Source organism: Numida meleagris, chromosome 6, assembly GCF_002078875.1.
Source record: "Numida meleagris isolate 19003 breed g44 Domestic line chromosome 6, NumMel1.0, whole genome shotgun sequence".
Taxonomy (NCBI): Eukaryota; Metazoa; Chordata; class Aves; order Galliformes; family Numididae; genus Numida; species Numida meleagris.
This window is the reverse complement of record NC_034414.1, coordinates 8,776,294-8,796,662: the sequence shown is the minus strand read 5'-3', so window position 1 is coordinate 8,796,662 and position 20,369 is coordinate 8,776,294. Positions and strand designations below refer to the sequence as shown.

The 20,369-nt window shown below is 38.0% G+C and overlaps 1 long non-coding RNA gene across 9 annotated transcripts in view; it reads left to right on the top strand.

Moving 5' to 3' along the window:
• Nucleotides 94-20,369, top strand: part of LOC110400788 — a 264,387-nt gene continuing 244,111 nt past the window's right edge. For 5 of the 9 annotated variants that reach the window (XR_002440071.1, XR_002440069.1, XR_002440068.1 and 2 more), the window contains exons 1-2: nt 94-219; nt 4,152-4,230. This is a non-coding gene — a long non-coding RNA (uncharacterized LOC110400788). The other 4 variants (XR_002440073.1, XR_002440072.1, XR_002440075.1 and 1 more) reach the window with 4 other exon arrangements.

Sequence of the window (20,369 nt, the reverse complement as noted above, 5' to 3'; positions counted from 1 at the left end):
GGAGGAGGAGGGAGGAAGTTTGGTTGAACTGTGCCATCGCCGCAGTGCAGCACCCGTATTCGCGAAAGCAGTTACGCCGCAAGAGTGGCCATAATGCCTAAGGGAGAAGGGAAACATGCGCAAGTGGCGTACCCGCTTAAATGGCGGCACCTTGGCTGCCTGTCTTCTCTGCTGTTTGTTCGTGTGCTGCAACCATCACTGAAATCCCAGTTCTAGAGCGTGAGTTCTGTCACAGTCATAGAAGGGGTATTTTTATACATGTGTATGTTAGCTTTTTGCTTTTCTTAAACGTAAGTTTCCCTTCACTCAAACCACATTTCAGATTCATGTGAGGCTGTGGTGAAACATCAGCAGACGGCTGTGGCCTGAGCTTGCAGTCAGATCCAAGGAGGAGACCTACTATTTGAGCTCCAAAAGCCTGTCTGTGCAGATCTAATTTCAGGTTTAGCTTTCTGGATTTGAAAGCTATTTGCATCTCTGTGTGTGCTTTTAGCTTTTAACTGACATACACACGGCAAGGCATCCTGCAGGCAGCCCCTGAACGACCAGCCGTCTCACACGTAAGAGCCATTTTTACATATTTACTGTACTAAGCACATAGTTGGTGGGGCTTTCTTGCTCCTTCTCTGTTAAACAAAACAAAGATGGCTCGGCTTTTAGCTGTAGGTGGAAGCTGGACTCCTGGGAGGTTCGCAAAGACTTTCAGAATGAGGTTAGGCTTTAACCATCATAGCTACATTGTTGCTGAGGTAATAGCTGCCTGCACTCGCCGAGAATCAAGGTTCTTAAGTGGGAAACGGCAGAAAGCAAGGGCTGCACAAGCTGTACAACAAAACATCCACACATACACCTTCCGCTTTCAGTTGGTGTGACTCATGATTTAGATGACTGAGTGAAAGGGATACGTATAATAACACATGAACCACATAGCCTGCGTGTCCAAGCAAATGGTATTTCAGAACTTCCAGTGTCCCAGAGCCAACCTCATTCCTACTGCTTTCAACACGATGTGCCACTATGTCCCAAGACTCATAGAAGGCCCAAAGAGTGCTGTCATGCGCGAGTTCTCATCTTATCTAGGATGAAATTTGTTCAAGATAGGGAAACCTATCTCATGCACATAAACATTAAGAACAGTTTACTTATCAGATTACCTTATGCAGAATCTTGACTAAGATATCTGAAACTAAGTTCTCCGTACACAGAAGGTGTGTAAGGGTGAACATAACGGTGAGTGGTACTTTTCATGCTAGAACTTTTATATAATTACACTTTTCTACATTTAACAATAGTCAGATGACTGTGAAAACTTGGGCCTTGCATGTGAATCTTCAAGATGAGAACTGTGCAGAACCCCACTGAAATAAATAGAATTCTGTGTGAATTCCATATACACAGCAAGGCCTGATGTTATTCAAAGAAATATTTATCAAAAAGTATAATAAAAATTATTGTAAATCTTAAACACCAAAGTGAAAAGATTTTGTTTTGCAGTGGTTGGCAGAATATTCTCATGGAGTGTTTGTGGCATAAGTATTCCAATGCTGCCGTAGGGGAGAACCCCACAACTAAAATTATGGAGAATTTCTCTCTTAAAAATAAATAAATAAATAAATTGGAAGAGCAGAAAACCTGCAAAACAACAGAACAAAGTTTGTCAGGTGCATATTGACAGACTAAAGCATCACCTTTCTAAAGCATCACCTTTTTGTTTATTTTAAAACATACTATAAAATGCTTATTAGTATAAAAACTGCAAAAAGCAGCAGCCATTTGCTCAGTAAGAAGATAGCAGCAAATGATCATGGTTTTCCTAAAACTGATTTATTTTTTTTTTAGGCCTCATTCCTGCATTATATTTAGATCAGCAGGATATGCGTTGTTCCATAGGTCGTGCTGGTTTCAGTGGGTTGGAACACAAGAAGTTTCTGTGCTTGGCTACTCACAGTTTTCCCTCAGATCTGTGTGCCAGCCTCATCGACCAGCTGCACTAGCACAATTGATGAAAGCAATGAACTGTGGTACAGAGGAGAAAAGTGCTTAGGAAATCCCTTCTATTTTATACATCTATCCTGCTTCTTGAATTTCATAAACTAATGTGGTAGACACGTCATTATTCTTGTCTGAGAATCTAACAGCCCAATCGCTCATACAGGAATTCAGTAAGAAATTTAACTTTTTTCTTCAATTTATCATCTTGACTCTCAAAAATCAGTAAATGGAATTTTAAAGTTGTCAGGTATCACCTTTCACCTATCAGTCACTTTTGCACATTGCCAATTTTTTTTTTTTTTTTTTGGCTCTGTATTTTCCCACTTTCTTGCTACCATTTTTTTTCTCTAGCCCTTATCCTGAACATCAGCACTGCTTTAATTCAAAGGAACTGTTTTACAGTGGGTACAGTGGTGTTTCTGGGTTGGTCCCTGCCAGTCTGAACTTGCAGAATCACTACCACTAGTTTTGTGGGGGAGAGGGCTGATCTTTAAGGAAGCGTTGTGAGGAACCTCCTGTGTTGCAGATCTTGTGGCGCAGGAATGATTTGCTGCCACAGATACAGCATCTGCCCGAGAGGAAGAGATATGTCCCTTGCTGTGCATATGGCATAGCTCAGAACCTAGAATGCCTGCTTCTCATCTACCAAAACAACCCACACAATGTGGGAAAGGAGCTTGGCAATTCCGGGAGATTTTCCTTACTAGTGCAAAGCTGGAATTGCTGTGGTTTATCCTATGCAGGAGGTTGCACTGCAGAGATTACAGAGCTGAGCACTGCTGGGTGGAGATTCCAGACGGAGTCCTGATGACAGGGTGCACCTCATCACTTTATTAATGCTGCCGTACTGGTTGTGGATCTGGCTAGGTTGGGTTTTATGCAGAGTGCCCCATTATGAAGTGCAGACATGTACATAATGTTAACTAAATAGAGAATTACTTAAGAATAATTCACCAAAACAACATACTAGTTTACTCCACACTAACGTCCCCAACATGATCACCTCCCGTCTTCTTAGTTTCTAAACAGCTTTTCCATCTGCCTTTTCCTGTGACTCTCAGTGTTTCCAAAGCAAGGTATAGCTCCTGACCCATGACCGAAGCAACTGGCACCAACATTTAAATAGACTTTCCAGTGACGGAAGTTTGCCTCAAATGTGGCTGAACTGTAGAAAGGAGAGCTGGGGAAACAAACAGAAAATCTGAAAAACATACCTGTATTTTTTGTTTAAACAACTTTACTTTTCATTTCTGCTGAGGAGGAATGCTGTCAGTAGCGAACCAATTTATACTGTATAGATGCAGTATTATAAATTGCTTGCCCTGTGCTTTGGACAAATGCACAAATATATTGATTATGTGTGTACTTTGTATAATGTAGCACGGATGGTATGAAAGCATTTCAGGAAGCTTAGTGGTTGTTCTCTTTTATTTAAAGAGTATTTATTGGTATTAAACTTCTCATAGAATATGACCTTTAGCGAGGCTGACGCTGACTGAGGCAAGAGCTTTCTAACCCTTCTAAACAGCGGAGGACTTCTAACTACCTGGAATATCTCTTCTCTGTTTTCCTGTTGCAAAATCCTTTGTAGTTACTTTCTGAAATGCTGGTTCCTTATACCTCAATTCAGCATCCATATTTCCTGCTGCTCAGGACCAGCCCTTCAGATTTTTAATTGGGTATATTTTAAACATTTCTACATGTTCTCTTCTCTAGGCCCTGAAGATTCACGACATGTATAACAATTCAACTGATAGTTACAGTTTGATAGGATTCTTATGATGGTTATTTATCAGAAGCTTGTGAAGATATTTGGAGTGTCACTTTTATAGTTCGCCAGTGAAACTGCCTAGAATGCTCAGATATAAAAGACAGTGATATTTCATCAGTGAACATTTACACAGACAAGGAAAGGGAGGTGATGCCCCTATCAGTCCAGCTTGCTTTGCTTTCACAGTTCTGTTTAGAAGAGTGAGTATTCTCAGGCAATGTAACTGTATTAATGTGCAGTCATCATTAACTTTCATACGTATTTCCAGAGGAAACATCCCGCAAACAATGACCATCTTCTCAGTGGGTCTAGTTCGATGACTCACGTAAACTGCAAATGTTTTACATTCTCGAGCCTCTAAAGTGACAGATTTGTTCATATTCTTTAGGATCAGCTGACTAAGAGTGCCAAACAGCACTGTGCAATTTTCTCCTTCTGACATTGGCTAGCACTACATTTACAGTAAGGTAAGGCAGCTTTAAAATGTGCTGTTTTCATTATTTGTGAAGAAAAAAAAAAAGCTTCGCTTTCTCTTAGCCCTGCCAATTAATGTTTAAATTACCTAGAAGCATGTTTAACTGTTGTAAATTTTGTAGTTATTAGTATTCTAATGTCTAGCTAAGGTTAATTTCTTACTTTGACACTTTTTAGATACCTCTAATATGATATTTCAGTGAATTCTGTGATTTAATTGCACAGTGTTTAAGAAGTAATAATCCATGTACCAGTTTTAAAGTGTTCTGGCTTGATGGCATTGTCGTATGCCTGCTTAAGTCATTTTGTGCAAGTCTTATTCTATATGAAATACTTATCATAATCATAAATGCCTAATGGAGCTGAATACTAATTACTCTTCCAACTAATTGAGTCGGAAGACATCAGAGTGTCCCATTGTACTGCATTACTCTTTTCTTTATAGAAACATATTGCTGATGAAAACAGAAGCATGGATAAGAAAACACTAGTTATTCTTAAACCGTGGCATTTGGTATTATCAAAGTAATTTTGTATTTCCTTTTTCATTGCAGAAAATGTTATATCACATTTTGTGTGGGGGTGTGTGGGTAGGAACCTCACAGGACATGTATATATTTTTAGTTGCTTGTAGAGTAGGGGTTTTTTGGTTACAGTTAGCTAATCCTTGCTGCTTGCCTTGCTATTCCACTGGCAGAAATGTGGCATGTCTTGCTGCAGCTTAAGGTACTACTTGTATATGGGCAGTTGTTAAATGGTTGCTGTTAATATAATTTATATTAATGATGTTAATAATCTACTAGGTTTTCTAAAAGGCCGGATCTTCTGTTATTTGGGAATCAAAGATCCACCCGAGTTAAAAAGAACAGAAAGAAAAGCTACTTTGCATTTTTTTTGTCATCAAGAGGAAGAAAAAAAAATACAGTGAAATCAGTCACAAATATTTGCAAATCCAGTTCAACCATTTGGAAGTCAGCAAAATGTAGTTTTCCCTCTCTACTTGTTCAAAAAGTTCAATACCCTTATGAGCATTTTATTACAAATCTGTATTTTTAATTAGGTGCAAGAAAATTAAACCATTAGATTGTAATAGCATTTTCACTGTTTGCTCTGTTTCTCTTTGTTATATCCAGTCTACTTACAGTATGCTGTTCTGCATTCCTACAGAATGCTTTTATATTGGCATTCTTCATTCCTTAGTCCACTTAAAGCAAATACTCATTGAAATTATTATTTTGCCCTATTTTGGTGAACTACATAGAAAGCTTTTTCTCCTTCGTATCCAAATTGCTGCTTATAAAATGGGGCCTGAATCAGGCCAAAAACATGAAGACCTTCAGATACTATGAGAGACAGAGAACTGACTCTGAAGATAGCTTTTATTAACCAGTAGGCATTTCTGTCCTCACGCGACATGATTTTATGCCATACAGCAATACTTAAGAAAGGAAATGTTAAATGTGTTCTGTGGATTGAAAATACTTAATTTCCTGGGGCAATCCAAGTCATTCCAATACCATAGGATAATTTTAGATTAGCCAGCTTCATAAATATAATGAATTCAGGAAATAAATGGTAGCAAACAAAAGATATAAAGACCTCAGAAATGTATATAAATAACACGAGCCCATTTGTTCAGATTCTCTCTTGTGCAATTTTGAGACAAATTGGTAGGTCTGAAAACAGATGATTAGGAAAAACTGGTTCTGAGCCAACATCGCCTTGCCACCTGGCAACAGTCTCACATGCAGCTGTGGGAATAGCAGGAATTGCTATCTTATGGTTGGGGAGCAATCTCATGAAGGCTTGCAAGGTGAACAGAAAGGAAAGGTGATCTGCGTGTATGCTTACTGTAACATGCTTATAATCACAAGAATCTCTAACTGGGAGATTGTTTCTGGACTTCCTTGATAAAAAATAAGTCAGCAAGAGAGCGCTCTGAAAGCTGAGTCCAAATGCAATGCGTTTACAGATTAATTAAACTTAGACCAGGGCTACTTTCAGCCATGTGTCCTAAATCAAATAATTATAAAGCATTTTCTAAGTAAATTAAGGAAAACAGTTTAACCAAGCTCTTTTTGACCAGTAATATCTGTTCAGAAATACAGTACAGTTTAATAGATAAATTAATAGATAATTTTAAAAGATAACCCAGATTATTTTTCCTGTGTATACCAACAGAGAAAGCCAAGAACATCAGCAAAGCTTTTTTTCCTCTTTTATGTAAATGCTTACAGCTGTCTACTTTTAAGGTGAAACAATAGCTATATTCCCTGAGTCCTTGTAAAACTTTCCCTCTTTCAGTAATCTTAGGTTATAGTTCTCAGCAATCAAAGCTCACGGTTTTAACTGGAATACGTACAAAAAGAAATCAACAAAAGAACAACTTGTTTTGATAACACTGTCTACCAACGTTTGTGAAAGGTTGAACAAATGGCACGTTGCTCCCACATAAATAGCAATGTCTTAGTCTATGTATGGTATTCAGGGGTAGGGAAGGAGCTCATTTTTTTCATTTTCACCTTTTCCCGACTTGCATTTTTCTCATAAACATAAAATAAAGAGTTATTTGCAGAAATGATATTTTCTTCAAGAATATCACAGTTAAAGGGACCAATAGTCACTTTGCTCTCCATGGTAGAATTATTAGCAGCCATACAACAAAAAGAAAGACAAAGAAAGATACCCAGAGCTGTTCTATTGCATTTGAATTGATTAGAAGCGAATTTGGGGTGCATGCTCCCCTGTGCCTGTTTGTCTTTACTGTCTTAACAGTAAAGGGTAGAAGCCAAGTAATAGAATGCAGATTTTATCAGTAACAAATCTCATCCTGCTGAAAATACAGCAAAACTGCTACAGAAGCAGACAGGCAAATAAAAAAATAAGCGAATAAATAAATAAAAAACTAAACCAAATCCAACAAGACCAAAACGTACCTGTGCATGTGTTCTACTATGAGTTGGACATTTCTTCCAAAGGCCCTTCTCTCCTTTATGGAAGTTGCATAGATCCTCTACAACTTTGTATCTTATCTCAAATGCAGCCTCATTAACCTACTTTGAACACCTGTGTGAAAACTGGACAGGAAATTTAACTCTCTACTTGCTGGAGAATATGTACACTTCTCAATGGAAATAAGGGCAAATATCTTCTAAAAGGAATTGCTACTCATGTTCACGCTTGCTGACAGGACCACCCAGATCTGCAGAAATTCTGAGGGAGATAACTGCATTAGAAGAACTGGTATTTGTGCCACTGAAATATTAAACTTACTAGTGACTTCCTCCATTCTGATGGAGGATCTCTTTCTAGAAATCTTTGCAGTACAGATGGGCTTTGTGAGATACAAGCCTTTATCAAGACAAAGGACACTTCAACAGAAGACGTACTCTAGTTCGTACGGTAAAGTTTGATCAGCCATTTATCAAACTATTAACTATATTCAAAATATTATTTAATTGATCTACATGTTTCAGGCAGAAAGAATCTAAAAGATGTTTTCAGGCTTCCTTAAAAAATGCAGAGTATAACTGTGGCATTAGAGTTTCCCAGATATGACATCATATTAAGAATATTCTCTATTTACTATACTTGATGAAATTTAGATTTTTTTTTTTTGTAATCCTTGTAAATATTACTAAGAAGCATTCATTGTTTTCCTTGGGGTTCAGTCAGCTAACAAGAGGAAAAAAAGAAGAAAATAACACCCGGCAAGTTCTCAGAAACAGGATTCAAATGAAGCCTTTGCAGCCAGGAATTTTATTGGAGAGCAAAGAAACAAAACTGATGTCAGAAATCTCACGCCTGGGTCTTGCTAGAGGTGGTCTTAAAAGTTTGGCACTGATGTTTCTAGCTGTTCTTTCTTTTATGAGAAACAAAATTGTCACTTTTGCTGTCATCTCACAGAATCGCTGTCATTCAGCTCTTGAAGGGAAATCACTACTAATGCAATTGGAGTTGTCTGGCAAAAATTCCTGAGAACATGGCTGGCTTCCTTTTGACGTCCATTGATGATCTGGCCTCATATGGTGCCATTTCCATTGTATGGTGTTGTGGCTATTTATTAACAAGTTTGCATCACTGAAATAGGTAACAACTGTACTTAACTCTTTCTAAGAATTTATAGTCAGATTGCTATAATGTTTATTTTTGCTTCCGTGGACTGCTTTTTAAAAGGGAGAGTTCAAAGGGCACATGTTGCTGGAGAAGCTCCTTGCCTCACAGGCAGGGTAATCCTTAGGATTACCTGACTGATAGGACAGCAAACGCAGGAAATGGGATGGATATGTTTTACTTTCAGTGAGAGAGTACAACACTCTTCCTCAGGTTTAAGCATGCTTACACAGACAGTGAGTGGAGATCTCCAAAGCACTGCATGTAAGCACACAAAACGCGTCTGCACTAAGGTGCCTTTTTTCTTACTCAGCTGGAGGAGTTATGCAGACCTTGTCATTACAAATGGTAACAATTGCTTACAACACTGTAAATCACATTTATGGTGCACTTTGATAACCTTTGATACTAGGCCAGACTAAATGATGGCTTTTTGATGGGTTACATATATGATATGTATAACTTTTTTTTTAATTATCCAATTAAATTATTAAGACAATTTCTTAGGTATTTGCAGGTGTATAATTTAGATAAGAAGATACAAATAATAGTCACACTTGTTATGGATAGTATAAAAATGCCAACAGAGCATTTACCTTTCACATTCTTCACAGTGCAGTAACTAAATTACAAGGATCACTTGATCTTAGTTGGGAATATGAAGTATTTTGGTTTCCTGTTCAGTGTGAAGCATTAGAAAATATCAAACGCAGGATGATGTTTTATTGTTGGAATATAGTGAGTAAGATATGTTGCCTTGTGCATTGACAACATGGATTTGTTTGCAAGCAGTGAGTACTATAACATATTCATAAATACTTGTTCCTTTCCATATATCGTACAAGTTAGACAGTCTTTCTTAGGCAGTTGGTAGCAGAACTTTTAATATAGTTTCAGCCAACAGTGCAATGGAGTCACGAAAGTTGGTTTCTACAGTGTATTACTTTCACAATAAATTAAGAGTTCAAACTTACTGTGTTACATTTCTTGGGACTTCTCAGACAAAATTAAAATTAAAAAAAGGGAGTGAAGAGCAGAGCTCAAATTACAGGTGCATGCGTCAGGGAAATTGATAGCTCAAGCTGTTATTTCTAATGGGAGAAGAAAAATGTGAAAGTTGGATTTTGTATTTACAGTATAAGAATAGATGCAAAGATGACCATGTTGACCCAAATGAAGAAGTTAGTGGAAGGATATTACTTCCACCTTGGAGGTTTCTATTCAATCTGTCCCTTTTTGGAAAATCTTCAAAATAACTGCTTGCACCCTAGAATATGTATGAAACTAATAAGAATCAACAAGAGAACACAGTCAACTTCGTGTCTCTAGTACCTCTACGGTTTTTTTTTCCTAATGCAATTATTAAAAAAAAATTGTTAATTTTGATGGATTTCTTTAATGTCAGACTGTTCTGAGGATTTGTGAGAGGTGAGAAGAGAACAATGCTTTTCATCCCAGTCCTTCTATTCTTTGTTGACAGATCTCTACAAACAACTAGCATCTTCTAAGGGATGTGCGTGAACAAGAATTCTGTTCTTTTAATTTTTTTTTAGCATAGAGAAGAAAGGTGTTTAGGTAGGCGTGTCAATACTTCAGTTTCTACTAAAGAGAAAGTATTGTATTGAAACAACCAGTTTGTATCTCAGTGAATTAATACTGATCAAATTACTTACCGCAGTTCCTGTATCCAGATCTTCCCTAGCCTGCCCTTCATTTTGATCTGCTTTTGTTTTCTAGGTAATTGTGTAGTTTTCATCATTGCAGTGATACAACTGAACAACACATAAAAACCAGCCATGTAAACTCCTGTTGCTTTGAGATCTTTCATATAATAAATACGATTTATGTCTTGTCTAAGGGTATTTCACATTGCTGTAACACAGTCAAGGGAACTACAGTACAAGACCAATTAGTATGTAGTCAGTTAATCTATATAGCATTCTGTACAATGAAGGAAGGAAGACTAAGAAATTAAGGACTTGTATATACGGAAAAAATAGCGTTAAGTGTGAGATGATGACCTATTCTGTACAAACATTGTAGACAGTCTAAGGATATTTTCAAGCCAAAATGCAAAGCTGTGTACAGTATCTAAAATTACCCCTACATGAAATTTGGGAATGTTTAAGAACCAGGAAATGCGTGACTAGATGGAAGACATATGCTGCTTCCGATACTGAAACTTGCTTTGCTTTTTTCTTGTATAGAACTGCATTGTGGAGTATGAATAAACCTTTGGATTTTACTAGGAATGTTTCGTTCAGCTTAATCCCTATTCTGAGAGGGAAAAGCTGCCTTTGCTTTCTCTACAGTAAGAATGTTTATACTGGGAATTACGTCAGAGTTGGTACTGTGCTCTGAATTAAGACTATTTTTTTCCTTTATTTTTACTTCCTTGAGTAGACAAACCCTAAGTAAGTACGTCACACAGGAAGTCTCTGGAGATCTGTGCGTGTGTGACAGGACAAATGAGAATCATGAAACTGTATTGGTCCCAAGCAGAATGAATATTGTTCAGCGATAGCTCCAATAGCAGCAGTCTTAGGAAGTATAAATTTAATGGTTTTGCTGAGGAACATTATAAGGAAATGTTGGAAATAACAGAAAGAGGAGCCTCTTGTCTCGGTTCAGGTTTGAATAATGCATGGATAGTGTGTTTTAAGTCCACCTTGCTTGTGGCACTGGAATAAAATCCAGTGGCCTCTGTTTTCCCCATTTTACAATAGACTCACCTATTTCAGTTTAGGATTTAAGGGCAAAAGATCAGTGTAAGTACTACTCCGGAAGGAAGTACTTCCAGTCTGTGCTGGATTTGGAGTATGCTTCCTATCTTTGGCTTATGACCTTCCTGTTCTACCTCTTAAATATTGAGAGGAAAACACAATACTGCACAGAGAGAAAATACCTTACAAATGTTTTAAAAGGCATCAGGGCAATTTTAAAGCTCTTCATACCAAATACAGCACAAGCATGGACTTCTGCCTCTCCACCAGCATAGTAAATGTCACCAGATTTTCTGGTGCTATCACATAGTGTCTTCAAAGAAGAGAAATGCTGTAATGTTTCTCCAGCTGAATTTTAAACAAATCTCATTCTCCTGAATTGTTGAGAAGGTTTGACAAAGTTAAACACAGCAATTCAAAAGCCAAATCCATTAGACAAGATGAAAATAGACTCTGCTGAAAGAAGGGGGACAATGAAAAAATATCGACAGACTGATCTCTTCATAATTTAGATATTGTAGCTCCTTTGTATCACACATTCTCCAAATAGATTTCACTGGATAGAATTGATTTTTTCCTCACCTATCATTTTCCTTTCTTGAATAGCCTTCTATTTCTTTTTGCATGATAGATTAGATACCTTAAATAGTTCTATTCCCTAATCAGTATTTGTTTGCTTCCTAGAGTCAGATTTTATTGCTAGGCAACTAAACAAGAAATCACATTGTGCATTTTGCTGCATCTGTGGCTGTCTCTATTGCTTATTTATACATATATCTATAAATTTATCTATGTGCAAGTGTAAGCTCCACATGTAAACCCTCTGCCCATATTACATGTATTGAATTGATCTGGAAACTGGGTCATTAGTAGTCACAGGAGCTTGGATAAAAAGACACTGAGTGTTCCCTCCCCCCTTTGTACAAGTATTTTCCTTACACGCAACTAGCTTTAAGGACAACCTTGGTGCTTAAGAATACACTGGTCTTTTGGGCTCTTCAAAAATATTCATGTTTGTATATTACCCACCTCAATTCATACCTTTTTACATCAGGCTACTTCAGTATTTTTAAGATATTGATTACTGTAGTTCTGTAGTTGTCTATTTGCAAGTTTTCCAAAGGAGTCACAAGCCACACCGGTTATTTAAGAAAAAAAACAAACCAGGAGCAGGGCTTCAGCAGATGGAGAAAACAGTCGTTCCACAGTTTTAACATGGCTCAAACATTTAATATTTTTAATCAGTTCACATCTGCTTTCTTAGTGCTTGGCTGCATTTCCAGAATATTTTGGCAATCTTCTAGTACTCAGACATCCTGAATAACATCACAGTATTATTACTAAGCATTTATTCTTTTTCATCTGTATCATTTCTGCAGCTAAATAATCTCTTTCTGCCATCAAAAAAAGGCTTCTGATATCACCCATTGACATGACCATTAAAAAATAGCTTACGTTGGTTTTTAATAATCTCATGCAGTTTAACGTATTTTTGTATGCATGATGTGTGAGTCTGTTTTAGAATCATAGAAGAATTTAGGTTGGAGGGGTTGTTTGGAGGTCATCTCTTGCACAGTCCTGATCAAGGCCCAGCTAATCTCAGACATTCAGAGCCTTACCCTGCTTTATTCTGAAAATCTCCACGATTTGTGTTTCCACAGCCTCTCTAAGGCCTTACTGCAGTGCTTAGCTTCTGCCATGGTGAGGAATGTTTGTCCCTGTACAGTCAGAATTGCCTTTCATTCTCCCACTGTGCACCTTTGGAAAGCGCCTACTTTTGTGTCCTCTGTAACTACTCTGTAGGTGGTAAAAAAACTGTATTTGGGTTCCTCAAAAGCTAAACAAACCCCCAGTTTCAGCTCATCTAATGAGCTCCAGTCCCCTAGCCGTCCTAGTGGCCTGCCTCTGGACTCCTTCCAGCTTGCCTGCATCTCTCTTGTACAAGCACCAAAACTGGCTGCCAGTGGCCTCACAAGTGCTGAGCAGAGGGGAATAACAGCTTTCTCTAGCATGTTGGCTTTGCTTATGCTGATGCAGTCTGGCATGCAGTTGGCCTTCAGTCCCTCCAGGAGTTCACTGCTGACTCATATCTAGTCCACCATCCTCCCCGTACTCCTGTGCAGAAGTTCATCTCTTAACAAGGGCTTCAGTGTGCTTTGATCTGCACAAAGTTCAGCCCTCCTTTAAATCTTATCTGCTTTGAGTAGGCATGTTACTATAGGCATCCATTAGACAATCATTCAGGTTAACTGATTGAATTATTTCGCCAGTTTTCTAAGTAAACACTTTGGACTGAACAAGCACCTTCCACCACCCAGTTTAAGCTGTGTTTTGAATGACACTTTAGACTTAATTCTGATCCTCAGTAGCTACAGAGAGAGCTTAATGGATACTCTTTTATTCTGATGGGCTCATATAGGTACATCTAAAGGTGGTTAGTATAAATAGACGAACTGATCTGATCCATTTTCAGTTCTAATTTTGGTTCAGCTGTGATTAAAGTTGTTCTGCTGTCCTTCCTGCTCAGATCAGAAATAGATTGGTAACTGACTCACGTTAGAAAATATAACATTTAAAAATAGAAATGATCACATGTGGAGGGTGATCCCATGGAAGGGTGCTTCAGGTGGAGGTAGGGTTTAAGCACTTTTTTCTGCTTTGTCACAGCACCGCTATTATTTACGTCTCCCACACAGAACCACTACCTTCCTTAGCTCTCAGTATCAGTTGCCATGTTCAGGAGCTGAGGCAATCTGGCAAGTAAAGTCAAGGAGATGGAGAAAAGTTGTAGGACTGCACTATAGTGGGTGTTTTAATGGTGCTGTCAGATGTACCATTTTTACGGCAGCAGACATTAGCCTCTCCCTGAACTGCAGAAGTAGGTGACAGATAATGCCAGCTACTGTGATGGATTGTTTTAGAGATGTAAAAAAAAAGACAAAACAGAATAACACAGGTATATTACACATAAGCCACCAGTTAGCTTTCAGTTTAAACAGAGGCTTGAGTACTTCATCAGGAATCTAAGCTGTTCATCACCCACAAAATAAGGTTATTCTATCTCATACCCTTTGAGAAACATTTCAGTTTAAATCTCAAGTTTCAGCATCTGAATAAGCTATATTTAACGTAAATATAATTTGTTATATTATATTCTATTATTTTATTAGATATGTTTTTTTTACTGATTCTAGCTAGTTTTTTCTTGTAATGGGAGATTGCTGCAGCAGAGTAACTACTTCCGAGATGTAGTAGGTGAAAAGATGGAATAAGTTACCAAATGAAGAAAAATAACAGTTCCAAAATTAATTACATTATATTTATATTTATGCCATACAAAATCCTTTAGCTTGGTTTTGCTAAAAACAAAACCTGCTGGTTTTTGTTTCATATAGGACAGCTTCCTTATTTATTTCACTACATCTCTAGATCATAAATACTTCTGTCTACTTTTTGCATGGACTAAGGTCCTGTAAAGACTAAATATAGTAAGTATATTTTCCACTTTGACACAAATGCTGGGGTTCTTCTAAAAAGAAATTGTAGTCTTCATCTGTAGTTATTTCATCTACCCTCCTTTCCATGATAATGCTTCAAAAACAGCAAAAATAATCTAAATTGTGAATTCATATCCAGACTAAACAAGGGCACTTTACTAAACCATTAGATGTCTTATTTCTCTTACTGATTTAGCTGTGATTGATTACTAAACTTACACTTTTGATGTAGCATTTCTACCAAGTCAGGAAGCTGTTTGCCAGAAAATATTCTGAAAGAAATATATAGTTTTTAAAACTTCAGGTAAAATGTGTTGGAGTTGCAGGATGACAGTAGATTCTAAACATAACAGAAAAGAAAAACAACAATGTAAGCCACATATTTAGTATATTCATCTTCATACATGCAGACAACATGCATGCACTCATACTGTAACAAAATAGAAAGGGCAACAATGACAGCAGAGCAGCAAAATCCCAGACTTCAGTGAGTGAGAATTTGCTCAAATATGCTCAACAGCCATAGGCAGAGAAAGGAAAGAAACTGCTTACCTCTGCAAAACCTCAGGTGCATAGGGATCTCCAGATACCCCGGCCTCCACTGCCAACCCTTAAATGAGGTCTGGGAAGGGGTGGATCCTGGCTCCACCCCTTGTGGTCACTCAGGTACACCGCATGCACCTGAGCTCCTCTGGGTTGGCCCTGCCTTCCCACCAGGTGCTCAATCACTGGTTCAAGCCATGACTTAGCATTTTCACTGCACATACCATGCCAATTTTGCATCATTGGAACTTGGAGTTTCCGCCTTGAACTTGCTGACACATGTATAACTAATTTGTGTGCATTCCTCCACTGCAAAAATATTTTTTTTTGAATAAATTAATCAAGGAATTCTTATTGAGTCTGAAGAAGGAGATGACATCCTATAATATAAAATTGTCTCTAATTTTCTCCCAGCCCTGAACTAATATTGTCCATTTCTACACTAGCATGTAGTGCTGTGCAGGAAGAGCCAACATGCAGTCAGTGGTGAGAACTGGACATTCACACTGTATGCGACTTGGGGGAACTCAGGGAGTCTGATTTGAACTAGCTCCAGTTAGTTCCTGTGAACTGAAAGTCCATTAATAGTTGGAGCACAAGAGGTGCTCAGTAAGGGGCATCTTTCAGCTTTGTTTCACTCAGACAGATATGCTCACCCCCTGCCCTGTGAAACAAGAGAAGAGGGAGTGAACAGGAGATTCACTTCAAAAATCATCTTGATAGAAACATAAGGACTCATCTTTTTGCATCCATTGATTGCATGGCTCCAAAAGCTAACATACTCAGCCAGACTATAGAGAATTAATTTTCTCCCCTTTGAAAATAAATTATCTCCATATTTACTGATGCTTAATGAAATTATACCATAGTATATTCACTGTGATAGGAAGACAGAGAGCTAAAACATGATATGAAGGGTATTTATAATAGAAGCCATTTGTAGTTGGATTTAAAATGGACTGACCTAATAAGTGATGACATTGTTTCAAAACCAAAACAGAGGGTACATAGACAGAAATGTATCTTCAACATATGCAATTTTGCTATGCAAAAGCCTACGTTTCCCTTTTTTTCTTTATAAAGCCACCTAAGAGAACTTCCCCTCATTTCAAATTTTTTCTTATTCTCCATAATCTGAGAAATGATAAATTTAAGACTTCACTTGAAATTCAGTAAACCACTTAACTCTATAGCATTAGTTGCAGACAATATAGTGATGCTGTTGTTAACCATATACTTCTGAGTTGTTCATGTAAAATACCATGGCAGTGAATACAGAGAAATACGATAGTTCTATAATAATGACAGGACTCAAGATGGTTATGTAAAGCAAACACTTGTGATATTAGTAAAATTACAGATCTCTTGCCAAGGCTTGTCTTCTGAGACTGCAGTTGTTTACAGGAGCTCTAGCCCGGAAGCCCATGAGGGAAGATATGAGGAGGCTGATTCTGCAGTCTTATTCAGATGAAAAAGGACTTGCTCTGAGCAATGAAGGCATTCATTTTGATGAGGTCATCTAATAATGGAATAGTGAAGCCTTGGAACTGAACCTTACATTTTAGTGTTCAAACTGTTAAAATGTGATGCTTTATTGCATTTAGATTTGGTGTAGTTCTCAATAGAAACTAGTAACAGAACATACTCCATAGGTAAAATAAGAAAAAAAGAGGTAATTTCATTTTTTTTTTTAAACACAGAGTTTGCTAAAATCAGGTAATCTGGTAAGCAGAGGTATAAGGCATACAGAAGTTGGTAATCAAAGCTTCCACAAACCTTAGCATGACAGATTCCACATTTATATAGCTTTAAACATGAGTATTATTGGCTTCAGATGAAAAATCAATCCATAAGTAAATAATTGGATTTGCAATTATTTGTAAGTACAAAACAAGCATTTTTTGAGCTCAAGCTTTCTCTCCTGTTTCCTGGAGCACTAAACATACTGATGTTCCACCCACAGTACTGTCTTCAGTGCTATGGCTGCTGGTCAATGTGAATTTTGCTGGAGTGCAGTCTAAAGTAAGTTTTGTTAACTCACAGAATGCATGTCAAAGATGGCACCTGGATTTGGAAAGGCTGGCAAGCAGAACAAGTACGGTCTTCACAGCCTTAATGTCTGGAGAGATGTGGCTAAGAGAAGCAGTATCTTCTTGTTCAGAACTCTCAGAAATCCCAGAGCTGGGAAGCCCCTTTATCATAATGCTAATCTCAAGAACAGTGGGTGAGCAGTGTTTGACTTGCTTGAGGGAGGGTGTTCTAAATTCTGCTGGGTTTCTGTCATCATCCTCATCCTCTCATTTGGGAAAGAAGAATGTAGTCTAGCACCTCACATTTGGAAAGTCTGTGACCTCCAAGCACTTGAGCTTCGATATCTTACTGTGGACATCTACTTTTTAATCTTATGAGTAATTCTTACCATTGCTGATTAATAAGTGCTACCCAATTCCTCAGGGGTGGGTTTTTTTTGGAAAAAAATAGAAGCTTCAGCATATATGAGTTAATTCCTATGGGCCTTTGTATTATCTTCAACTCCCAGTCTGATTTTCTGTATCATATGTATCCAGCAGCTAATGAACTACCCTAAAAAAGGTCACTGTAAAATACTATGATGACATTTCCCTCCTCCAGCCTTTTGTAAAGTAACTGCAACAGGGAAGATGAGGAATTTTACTGCTAGCTGATTTGAGATTTATGAGAACAAATAAATGCACAACATTTTTTGCTTATGTTATCTTTGTTCATAATTATTAATCAAACAAAGCTTAAAGTTGTTCCTGCTTTTGAGAAACGGTGGTTTTCAATACACATTTAAAAATGACTGAAACATCTATCAGAAGCACTGTGAAATTGTAAATTAAAGCTACTGAATTATGTTACACCAGTGAGAGCTCCTCAGCACATCTGTTGGTGAAACCATAGGCAACTTCAACTAAAACTTTGGATACAGATTGAGAAGAACAATAATTTATGTGTAACGTAACCACCTTTGAGCAATGAGTTAGTGTGATAGACAGTTTAAACCTACACTTTTGAGAAAGCAGCAAAGAAAGTATAACATTATGTAGTAAGATCTGATTGCACAAATACCTTTACCAAGATTGTTCACCGAGCAGTTCTATGGAATTTAGTGAGACTTTCCTGGGGGAAAGTTGCTTGTTCTTGACTAAAAACTTCATTAATTCCATGATCAGATTATTTAGTTTTGTGAAACACGCTTGTCTTCAAATGCCTATGGGAATTACAAGTAAAAGCAGAAATCATTACAAAAGGCATATTTATATATGAAGAGAAAGAAAACCATGTTAAGTGTGTTAACTGAAGCATTTGAAAAGTAGGAAATATCTCTGAATTATGATTGCCTGGGATGATTTTTTTCATCTGAAACATAAGTGATATCAATGAGCAAAATATATGAAAATAGATTTCGGCCCTAAATGTTTCTGTTTATTGAAACTTCTGGGCACATAATTGCATAGAAGACTCATATCTAGTGCACTTGGATATACATAACACAGTGTGGTTAGCTCATGCATAGATATGTATGCTGCTCAAATTCACATTAATGGCTATATCCTAGGGAAGTGAGGCCACATAACAGGTGATGCATGTGTGGAAAAGTAAAGGCAAAGTAAAGTTGTTACAAACCAGAACATGTTTGCTATTTGATTTACACTGTGTATTTGAACAAGTCAAAAACTTTTAGAATCATTTAGTAATTTGAGGGACTCCAAAAGAAATATCATTACAGTTTTCAGAAGTACTGAACATTCAAGATCACTAAAAATTGATGGTTTTGAGAACTTACAGAACTGGCTCAGCATTTTGGGAAATAAACTTTTTCACATGAGCCTAATCCACTTCAAAATCCTGCTTTCACTCACCTTTGTAAATTTTTGCCCTCACTTTAACAGCACGACTATAGCCTGTATTCTCAAAAGAGTATATTCTGAGGATCTCTATATAGAAATATTTCTTACATAGGAATAATTGGTTTCCAAGTACATGATCAAGAAGTGTACATACTTCAATGAAAAAGTCACGGCAGTCTGGTGAAATTCTCACTGATTGGAAAAGGGGAAACATAACCCCAATTTTTAAGAAGGAAGAAAGAGGAGATCCAAGGAACTACAGGCCAGTCAATCTCATCTCTGTGCCTGGCAATATCATGGAGCAGATCCTCCTGAAGGCCCTACTAATGCACATGAAAAATAAAGATAAGTTGACTGGTAGTAAACAACATGACTTCACCAAGGGCACATCATGCCTGACAAACTTGATGGCCTTTTATGATTAAGTTACAGCATTAGTGGGTAAAGGAAGAACAACTGACATCATCTACCTAGACTTATGCAAAGTGTTTGACACTGTCCCACATGACATCCTGGTTGCCAAATTGGAGAACGATGGATTTGATGGACAGACCACTTGCTGGATAAGGAATTGGCTGGATAGTCGCACTCAGATTTGTGGGCAGTGGCTCAACATCCAGGCAAAGACTGTGGACAAGTGGCATTCTTCAGGGATCAGTGTTATTTAACATCTTTGTAGGAGACCTGGACAGTGGGATCAAGTGATTCTGCCCCTCTACTCTGCTCTCATGAGATCCCACCTGGAGTATAGCATCCAATTCTGGGGCCCCCAACTTAAGTATGACACAGAGCTGTTGGAGCTGGTCCAGAGGAGGGCCACAGAGATGATCAGAGGGTTGGAGCACCTCTCCTACAAGGACAGACTGAGAGCGCTGGGGCTCTTCAGCCTGGAGAAGAGACCTCATGGCAGCCTTCCAGTACCTGAAGGGGGCCTACAGGAAAGCAGGGGAGGGACTTTTCATAAGGGCAGGTAGCAAGAGGACAAGGGGAAATGGCTTTAAACAGGAAGAGGGTATATTTAAACTAGATATTAGAAACATTCTTTACTGTGAGGGTGGTGAGACACTGGAACAGGTTACCCAGTGAGGCTGTGGATGCCCCCTCCCTGGAAGCGCTCAAGGCCAGGCTGGATGGGGCTTTGAGCAACCTGGTCTAGAGGGAGGTGTCCCTGCCTATAGCAGGGGGTTGGAACTAGATGATCTTAAAGGTCCCTTCCAACCCAAACCATTGTATGGTTCTATGAAAACGAAGTCTGAAGAATAAGGACAGGTATGTTCTGGTAATAGGTACAGACTACTGACTGATGGTGTTAATGTTATATACCGATAACCTGTAAACAACAAAGATGATTGGAGGCCTGGAGAACCTCCCTTACGAGGGAAGG